This window comes from Echinops telfairi, unplaced genomic scaffold (assembly GCF_000313985.2).
Source record: "Echinops telfairi isolate 266 unplaced genomic scaffold, ASM31398v2 ScPeMD7_7468;HRSCAF=8506_1, whole genome shotgun sequence".
In the NCBI taxonomy this organism is placed as follows: Eukaryota; Metazoa; Chordata; class Mammalia; order Afrosoricida; family Tenrecidae; genus Echinops; species Echinops telfairi.
Genome location: NW_022111370.1, coordinates 7,916,480 through 7,927,252, shown reverse-complemented (window position 1 = coordinate 7,927,252; position 10,773 = coordinate 7,916,480). Strand labels below are relative to the sequence as shown.

General features: G+C 47.7%; 1 pseudogene; it reads left to right on the top strand.

Annotated features, from left to right (window-relative positions):
• Nucleotides 1-2,029, top strand: part of LOC105979058 — a 6,202-nt pseudogene extending 4,173 nt beyond the window's left edge.
• The last annotated feature ends 8,744 nt before the right edge of the window (nt 2,030-10,773 follow it).

Sequence of the window (10,773 nt, the reverse complement as noted above, 5' to 3'; positions counted from 1 at the left end):
GTCACTGAGCAGGTTTGACCTGTTCTCTGGATCTCCATAGAAATCATTATCAGTAGGGTGTAAACCCCACCTACAGGGACCAGGCTAATGGTCCCAATCCTTTAGGGAGAAGTAGCCCATTGTCCTTAACAGTAGGGAGTGTGCCCTACCTGTGGTGGGACCAGACAGTAGTCTGGCACCTGACTGCCTTCAGGGAGGTAACTTGACAATCATTTACCATTAGCTGCAAGCAGTGTCCTAAGTCTAACATATATTGTGGGGAGACACTTGGGAGAAATCTTTCTGTTTCCCACAAGTGATGCTGCCTCTTTGGTCTCCTGTGGATGATTACACTGATGAGAAAGTTCCCTGTTAGTGTTAGTCACGGTATGGGCCCATCTAGTGTTCTATTGAAAGTTGATTACTGGGAAAGGATTCAGCTCTGGCCTGGGAGAGTGTCTCAGGACTAAGTCACAGAAGGTCTACTGATCTCCAATCAGACCAGGAAGTCTGGTGCACATTGTTTTCCTCTCCCTCTCTGCCCAAGACTTGTTTCACGTGGTTCTAGTCAGAGCCATGGATTGAATGCCTACTGCTTTAATTACCAATGCAGCAAAGAGCAATCGGGAGCCCAATTCCCACGTTATTATTTTTCATCAAAGTCATTATCATAGGCAGAAATCCTTGTTTAGAAATTCATTTCTAATGATCAAGCAGATTCAACAGGATTTGAAAGCCCTCGAAGAGTTCCCAGCCAGTCTCTGGAAATGATAGTCGGCTCTCAAAACAAGGACCGTGTTGCTGTTTGCTGTTGTGAGGTGCCATCTCGTGAGCGACCGTACACACATACAACAGAATGAAACGCTGCCATATCCTGCGCCTTCATAATTGTCATCGTCGCTCTTATGTTTGAGCCAGCCCGTTTTCACACCCACTGTGTCAATCCATCTTTTTGAACACCTTCCTCTTTTTCACTGACCCCCTCCATCTACCAAGCCTGCTGTCCTTCTCCAGGGACTGGTCACTCCTGATAGCATGGCCAAAATACTTGAGACCAAGTCTGGCCATCCTTGCTTCGAAGGAGCATTCTGGCTGCACTTCTTCGGAGATAGATTTGTTTGTTCTTTTGGCAGTTCTTGTAATACTTTCCGTATTCTCCACCAGCACCAGCACTCAGATGCATCCATCCTCCTTCAGTCTTCCGTATTCTAAAATGACTGTAGAGTGCAGAAATTCTCAAAAGGCCCAAGTTTGTGGAGGAAGGACGCCTCTCGTTTTGTCCTCGTGGAACCAAATGGCGGACAGACGCACTTCCTCCCTATGGCAGCTCCTCTAAACATTCTCTAAGCCTCGCGGCTTCACGTAGAATTTCTCACCCCTGGCTTTGCTGGCCGGGAACTCTGAAACCTTAACTGTCCTCCACAGTGCCCCATGACCTCTCTGGTCAGTCTTTCTTCTCTTATTCACTTTGCAAGATAGGTCTCCTTTTCCCTCCCTCGCCTCTCCCACTGTGTGCGCATTTCCAGCGCCACGCTCACACCTGGAGCCCACCCCCGTTGTTCCCACTTCTGTGTAGAGCCCTGCTTCCTCTTCTGAAAGATGCTTCTCCCAACCCAGTAGCATCCATCATTACGATGACCTCTTCTTCTCCATCTGAGATGCTTCAAATACTAGTCACCCCTGTGGCCTCTGTGGGCTGGGCACACTCGGGCCGTGACTCCTCTACAAGCTAGTGATCCCTGACCTTCCTACTGCAATAAAATACTAAGAAAGGCCACTGGCTTGGGAACAAATTCAATGGTTTTCTCTCATTCCTCATCCGCCTCTCCTTTTCGGTGGCACATGACACACACCACTGATCCCTTTTTGAAATAAAAACAAAAAACACTTTCTTCTCTGTGGTTGACTGATAAAGGAATACGTGGTCTGCCTTTCTCTCCAATAGCTGGTAAAGCTTTCTCAACCCTTAAAAATAGATGCACTTGAAGATTCTTTATTTCAGGACCACATCTATCTTTCTCTCCCGCGCCCTTCACTGCAGGAGCCCTGATGGCAATAGTGGTTACATATTGGGCTGCCAACCACAAGATCATCAGTTTGAAACCACCAGCAGTTGCCTGGGAGAAAGATGAGGTTTTCTACTTCTGTAGAGCTACTATCTCGGAAACCCACAGGGGCAGTTCTACCCTGTCCTATGAGACGGCCTCGACTCAATGACAGTGAGTTTTGAGCTTAGCTTGGGGGAGAAATCATAATGTAGTCACTAGTTCCACATCTGTGAGTCTCGAGTTTCGAGCTGGTGGCTATCCAACTATGGAGCCTTCTTAGACTCTCAAACCCAAATCATTTCCCCTTCGTCTCCAAAATCCAGTCCCTCGTCCTAGCTTCCAACTTCTAGGAATTCTGTTTCGGACCCCAGAATTTTCCTTAAGTTCCCCTCTCCTTTATCTTCTCCTCCTTCCATTCATATTTGTAAATAAAAAGTTGTATAGATTCTACCTCCAGGCTTCCCAACCTGTGCCCCTCTGACCTCATCCCTGCATTATTATGAATTCTCAACTCCAAATAGTAAACCATTATATTAAAAAGGTATCTGTTTTTCCTTATTTCATTAACTTACGGTGTTAATTATTTAGATCTCAGTTATCACTGTTAGTTTGAAAGGTTTCTGACCTATAAACACTGACTGATGAAACATAATTATTTTAGAAAGATAGCTTTTGTATTAAGTACATGGGTACCCTGCAAAAATGGAATTTTTTTTTCAAAGCTGTGCAATTTTTTTACAAAACAACCTTATCATCTACAAAGTACTCTCTATTACACTTAATACATTTGTCAAATCTGCAATTCCATTCTTGGAAATATTTTTCAAACTCATCTGTTTGGATGGCTGATGGCACTGACAGTCTTTTCACATCGAATTGCTGTCCTTTCATATTTCACGTCCCTCCTCATTCATGGAAATAAGAGGAAATCACATAGAGTGAGGTCAAGTGAGTCAGGTGTATGGGGCAAGAGAGGCCATGCTGTTTTTTGCTAAAAACTGGTGCACTGAGATGGCTGAGTGAGCAGGTGCATTGTCGTGGTAGCAAAATAAGTCCTCCATCTGCAACAATCAGGCCTTTTTCGTTGCACACTATTATGCAATCTTTTCAGAATCTCTAAATAGAAAGCTTGGTTTACAGTCTGACCCGGTGGGATGAACTACAAATGCACTATCCCTCTGACATCAAAAAAACAAACGAGCATTGAGGTTTTTTGTTTTGTTTTATTTTTGTGGGAGTACCCCCTTGTACTTCATTGCATTGGATTTGAATTAAATCATTCAACAGGGGATAGAAATAATGATTTTGTTCATCTTATCATTCAGCCGTCACATTTGTGATGGATAATAATTGGGAGGGAAGGAGCGAAAGTTAACTTATTGTTCAGCATATATAATAACTTTTTGCATATATTTTTATAAATATTTTTTCTATATACCATTTCAGTTCATGATCCTTTAATCCAATACTTGCTTGATTTCATTAACTCCTCTTCTAGCTTGGTTGTTCTATTCTATTGTATAGCATATTGAACGAAAATAAATGAAGTGTTTGTATAAAAATAATGGTCAAATACAGCATCATTTCTATTCCAGTTCATTATTTGACACACTGCTGACTGCTAAAATGCTCATCTTTGATTGTCCTCTGATCTGTAACACCTCGCCTCACATGGAATTAACCAGAAGTAGCTCACCTAGGATTTCAAAGTCCTGCACAATCCGACCTCACTGTTGTTTTTTCCCCCACAGTGCTGTTTTCTACCATTTTTCTGCCTATGCCTTGCACTTTGGCCAAATAGTAGTTCTTAAGCACTTGCCTTCTTAATTTTTTAATTTGGATTCCAAGTCAGTAAGGACTCATGCCTCATTGGCTGCCTCTTCCCCATCTCTTTTCCCTTTTTTCCTCCAAATTCTAAACATCAGAAGTCCTCTGGGCTCACTAAAACCTCTTTCCTGTCTGTACTTTCTCCCTACAAATGCCACCTATAGACTGATATCCCCAAACCCTTATGTCCAGCTCACGATCCATGGGAACTGGCTGGGCTAGGAGGGAGCTGCTGCTCCCAGCTGAGTGTCTCTTCCCGGGGTGGTCCCTGGCTGCAGCAGTTCTACTGTGCACTGTCGATCCGCAGGTTGGCTGGGATGGTTCCTTCTGTTTTATGTGCCTTCGTCCACACACTCTGTTCCTGGTCTACATATAGAAAATACGTGCACACTGCACACAGGGCTGCCTGTTAACCTGCATACTCATCTCATTTTATCCCTTCCAGATCTGGTTCAATATTCAACGACACGACTCCCCTCTAAGGATAAACTTTGATGTCACCAAGCCCAAGCTGTGGAAGTCTTTCTTTTCAAGAAGCCATCCGTATCCTGGCCTTTCCAGTGTTCAGGTATCATTCCTTCATTAGCTAATAGAAGGCGTCATTTGAGAGCATGATACTGGGAAACCCGGCTAGCTATTTTCTGGTCCTTATGGTACAAATGGTTATGGACTCAGTTGCTCCCTGAAAGGTCGATGGTTCAAACCTCTACCCATGTGCTTCCTGGTGGCAGCCAGCAAGCCTGGAAGCTTGGCCCCAGGAGGGTTCCATCTGGTGTTTGCAGATCCTATGAAGTCGTGTTTCACCGAACAGACCGAGGATGTGAGCAGCGCACCCAAACCCCCTGCCACCAAGTCCGCGACGTACGGTCACGAGGGCTGCGTGCCCCACTGGGATCAGACAGGGTAGAAGTGCCAACTGTTGATGAGAGTAGAAAGTGGCATCTTTCTCCCTCAAAGTGGCTGGTGGTTCCGAACTGCTGGCCTTGCGGTTAGCAGCCCAACTCATAACATATGAAAACAATAATAATTTATAATTTGTCAAGGGGTCACAAGGGTGGGGTGGGGGAGAGTAAAAAGAGGAGCTGATACCAAGGGCTCAAACAGAAAGTAAATGTTTAGAAAATAATGATGGCAACATATGTACAAATATGCTTGACACAATTAATGTATGGATTATTTTAAGAGCTGTCAGAGCCCCCGATAAAATGCTCTTTCATAAATAAATAACAGATTTGTTCATAAAAGAAAAAATAAATAAGCGGACCAGTAAGCGGCCCGCACCTATAGTTCCAAGGAAGGAAGGTGCTTGCCCCCATCAGCCTGAGTGCACCTCAGTAAGCACTCAACAATGACCAGTAAGTCGTGGTGTGTAGTGCTTCTGTGATGGACTACTAACTGCAAGGTCAGCAGTTCGAAACCACGTGGTGCTCTGTGGGAAAGAGATGGGACTTTCTACTCCCAGAAAGGATTACAGTCTCGGACACTCACAGGGGCAGTTCTACCTTTCCCCACGGGGCCGCTATGAGTCACCATGGACTCCGGAGAGGCGGGCACAAAGAATCCTTTACTTGTGGTGTTTGAGTTCAGATGAGTCGTGGCTTCCCAGGAAACCACGGTCTTACTCTCTTACTGTGCCCTGGCCCGGTTGCTAGAACTTCTGAATTCTTCTCTCGCAGCCCGAAGAGCTGGTGTACCAGAACACAGACAAGGCAGCTGCAGCCGAGCTCCAGGACAGGTAACTGAATATCCGTAAATCTACAGTAATCCATCCCGAGGAGCAGAAACCAGAACTTGAAAGGCCTCCCAGCCTGGATCAGTGTGAAGTAATTTGGGCAATTAAAACGGCCATTCGTGTGGACTGATTCCCAGTGCAGACATCCCCTCTAAGTCACCTCTAAACCGCAGGGCTCAGAGGAAGCATCTGGGGCGGCCTTGTGGGGAAAAAACAAGAGTCGACTCCAGTCACCAGAGGTTGCCCTCGACCCGCCCTCAGAAGAGGCTCACATAGCGTTATTGCAAGCCTCATGCACACACTTCTATTCCGCACCTTGCGTCGGCAGAGCGTGTAGCTATCGCAGAAACACAAGTCAATGGCTCTCACCAACAAACTTATGTTCTTAGTTTAGGAGGGCCGACGTCCAAATTCCAGTGCTGGTTCGAGGGGAAGGCTTTCCGCCTCTCGATGTGGGCTCTGAGGAAAGGCCCTTTCTCTTCACGTCTGCTTCCAGGTTCTTTAGGGAACTCCAGTTGACAGCAGGCTGGGCACCTTGCCGCTGATCCACAGTTTCATCTCCTTTCTATCTCAAGACAAATCTGCCTGGGAAGAAGTGCGGCCAAAATGTTCCGTAGAGGCAAGGATGGGGAGACTTCATCCCTTGGACATGTGGTCAGGAGAGACCAGTCCCTGGAGAAGGGCGTCCTGCTTGGTGAAGGAGAGGGGGGACAGAAAAGAGGAAGCCCCTGGAGGAGATGGCTCGACACAGGGTCAGGCCTAGGAACAGTGGTGAGGGTGGCACAGGAGCAGGGAGTGTTTTGTGCTGTTGTACACGGGGTCGTTGTGGGTAGGCACCCAACTCCAACTATCTCAGAAGAGATGGACTCAAGGCGCACCCTACACTAAACTTGCCTTAACATCACCAAGGCAGCCTACCCCCAAATGGGATGGTCAACTGTGAGCATCGAGGTTAAGGATTTAAGCCCACCTCTGGTGTTTGGGTGTGTGAGGGGACTGCACACGGTTCGATCTCTAACGAAGTGGGTGATGGAAGTGTGGCTAGTTAGGCATTTAACTCATGGCAAAAACAGGTAGGGGTCATGGTGAGTCTCTGAAACCCTGTGAAATGTCTCGCTGATGCTCCACAACTGTGCAAGCAGAGGCTTAGAGAGGGCTTCTGAGCCCAGCCAGCCCTGTCTGATCCCAGAGCCTGTTCTACCACATCACGGTGTGTCGTCTGCCCGGCCACACAAGAGGAACGGCAGCCCCTTCTTAGGCTTTCTCCTTAGCAATTCCAAAGGGGATCTGGGGGCCCTAACTGTGCTGGGCTGCTAACCACCAGGTTGGTAGCGGCTCCGTAGGACAGAATAGCACTGCACTGTGGACTTCTGAAACGGGAACTCTTTACGGGAGTAGAAAGCCCCTTCTTTCTCCCGAAGAGCAGCTGGTGGTTTCGAACTGCTGACCTTTTGCTCTGCAGCCCACTGCCTACCCACTACACCCCCGGGGCTCTGTGCTCCCACTGGGGAGGTGCTTGGTGATCTGTTTGTGCTTGGAGGGGAACGGCTCCGGTGCCCGTTGAGCAGGCAGAGGCCAGACTCCCTAACTGTGCTCACGCAGAGCCTGTCCGCCTGCGAGGCAGTCTTTGGAACAGGGAAAGGGGATATTGTGGCGTATGAAGATAGGTGTTCATCAGGCTGTATCTTCTCACCACCCTTAGTCAGTCTGTTTGCCTATTAAGTAATCTGAGAAGCTGGAGTATCTGAAGAAGACCCATTCTTCCCAAGGTTTTCCCTAGTTTGTGATGCTCCACGCAGTAGAATGCCCCCACCCAGGCAAGGATAGGTACCCAGCATAGACCGCCACTGAGTACAGGCCTGTGGGGCACAAGGAAGTTCCAGCAACCCCATTCTGTCCAAATTGGCTTTTCTTACAGGCCGAGTCTAGTCTCCTGGCATTATTGTTGTTGTTGTTGTTTAATGAACAGAATCGAAAAAATACTACGAGAGCAGATCATGGACTGGAGGCGACGCCACCTGACTCGCTGGAACAGGTACTGCACCTCCACGCTGCGTCACTTCCTGCCTCTGTTGGAGAGAAGCCAAGGAGAAGCCGTGGAAGACAGCCACAGAGCCGAGCTGCTCAAGCAGCTGGGAGACTACAGGGTGAGGACAGGGGGCTCCTCTGAGGACCCGGGGACCCGGGCTCAGTCTCCTGAGCCATGGTGGCCCCCTGGCCTGTACCAGGTCATTGGCCAGGACAATGACATGAAGGGATTAGCATACCCCGTGTCGCTGGAAGCACGTGGGTCACCATGCAGGCTGGAGATTGCCCGGAAAGGAAGGGGGCAGTGGAGGTGTCCCATACAAGGCCTCGATGTGCTTGGAACCAAAGCAAAAGGGCCGTTTGAACCTTCGGTCCAGTGTCCTGGGCAGTGTTTTGCTTTCTTTTTTTAACCATTTTATTGGCCCTCAATCCCCATATCACACAATTCAATAGTTCGCTCAGATCCAGAAGGATTGCACAATCATTACCACCATCAATTTCAGAACATTTTCTTTTTCTTTCTTTTACCACCCCCCGCCGCCCCCCACAAATAAATCACCTTGACAACGAGTTGTGTTCGAGCGTTCACCCCAACTCCCGGCAGTGTATTCTTAGGGTGTGCCGAAGCCCGCTAAGGGTTGGGACTGACTCACTGATGACACCCAGTGACAAGGTGTCCTGGGGGGTGGTACAGCGGGTGATGTGCTGGCTGCTAAGTGGAAGGTGGGCAGCTCCGTGGGAGAGAGACGTGGCTGGCTGCTGCTTTCACGACAGGCAGCGGTGGGACCCTGTGGGGAGCTTCTTCCCTGGCCTGCCGGGTGGCCTTGAGTCAGGAACAACTTGACGGCAGTGACCTTCAACCTTCTCCGCTCTATATTGCTACAGTTGAGTAGGAAATTTGACTCATGATTTCAGGATCCAGGGAAAAGGCTTACTACTGTGTTTAAAATTGCAGGTATTTACATGAGTATGTGGGTGGGGGTGGGGGGAGTGATAGCAACATCTTTACACGTCAGGACTGACCAAAAATATTCTCTTGTTTTCTCCCTCCAGTTCTCTGGATTCCCCCTTCACATGCCCTACTCTGAAGTGAAGCCCTTAATTGAAGCTGTGTACAGTACCGGCGTGCACAATATTGATGTTCCTAATGTTGAATTCGCTTTAGCTGTATATATCCACCCGTATCCCAAAAATGTCCTGTCTGTCTGGATCTACATTGCCTCCCTTATACGCAACAGGTGATGTTTCTCATCATACAATCTATATCATGTGAAAATTGCCACCAAGGGAGGACGTATTTTTGGAAAATTCGATTAATGACACCAGGAAGAAATTATTATTTGCAAATCATGAGATAAATATCTATTTTTCAATCAGCGTGGAATTGAGGGCTTGATTCGGAAGCCTCCCTGCCTGCCACTTGGAGGCTGAATTCAGCGCAGGCCTGGGCCCATTCTTCTTGAATCGCTGCAGCTGTGTGTCTCTGTGGTTTTGTCCCTGCATAACCTCTGCCGGAAATACATACCCTGCGCCTTCTTTGCTTGACTATCAGACTAACAATGACAGCAGGGGCTTCCAGAAGTTGGGGGGGGGGGGGAATGGAATAAACAGAGGATGGAATTTTCTCATTTTTTGAAGCCCCGCCTCCTACATTTTAAGAGCCAGCACAGCCTTCCGGTGTGCATGGACAGTAGCTTTGCAATAGCAAACTTCCATTTTTAACTGCAGAAGACCTCTGAAGACGTTATCCTACAGAAAGATTGAACAAGCACACACATGCACATATCCACATGCACGCAAACCCACTGAAGCAATGTTGCTAGCTTCCAACCCATAGCGACCCTATATGCACAACAGAACAACACTGCGGGTCCTGCACCAGCCTCACAATTGTTCCTGTGCGTGAGCCCATTGTTGCAGCCACTGTGTCAATCATCTTGTTGTGGGCCTTCCTCTGTTTCGCCGCTCCTCTACTTTACCAAGCACGATGTCCTTCCCCAGGGAGAACATGCCTTTCCTGATAACATGCCCAAAGTATGTAAGACAACGTCTCACCACGTTTACCTCTAAGGAACATGCTGGTTGTACTTCTTCCAAGACAGACTTGCTTGTCCATTGAAGCAATAATAGCATTTTAAAAGAAAGAGCTAAAATAGGTTGGGGTGGGGGGGCGGATGGTTTCCTCAGGGGTAGGGTGGGACAGGGAGGGGAATAAAGGGGAGCTGAGATTAAGGAGTTCAAGAAGAAAGAGAAAGAAAATGTTTTGAAACTGACTATGGAAGCAATTGTACAATACTGCTTGACCTATGGAATGTTATGCTATCTGTAAGAGTTCCCAATAAAATGAATTTTTTTATGGTTCAAAAATTTAAAAAAAGAAAAAGAACATATTTAAATGTCCATCAAAAGGGTAGTTGTAAAACAGTAAGAACTCAGACACGTTGATCGTCTATGAAGCCATCAAGAGGGCTCGGCTATACGAGCGGACATGGAAAAATGCACACCAAATGTGGTCACTGGCGCCATTGAGCCAGTTCTAACCCACGGCGACCTCACCACAACCAAGGACACACTGCCCGGTCCTGCACCAGCCTCATTGCAGACACCGCGCCGATCCATCTCATTGCGGGACTTCCTCTCCTTTGCTGTGCCATTCCTTTACCAAGCCTGATAGCCTTCTCTGGGGACTCGTCTCTCCTGACACCATGTCCCAAGCACATCCACGTCTCGCCCTCCTTGTCTCTAAGAGCACTCTGGCCGTACTGCTTCCAAGACTTATCAGTTTGTCCTCTGAGCAGTCAGTCCACAGTGCTTTCCCCATTCTTCTACAGCACCACAATTCAATTGCCATCGATTCCTCTCCGGTCGTTATCAATGTCCAACTTCACATGCAGATGGCAATGGCGAATACCATGGCTTGCATCACAAAACAGAAATGCGTAAAACAGGATTTCTCAACAGTGGTATTATTGACATTTCCGGCCCGTAAGTTTTTGCTGAGAGGGCTGGCTGGGGCCCTGTGGGCTGGTTATCAGGCAGTTGCCCACCACCACCCCACCTGTGCCCACTAAACATGTCACCAGCTGTCCTCTGTAGGGCACCTTGCCTTCAGTTGAGAACCACTAATGCTGATGTTAGGCAGGCAACCTCACTTTAAAT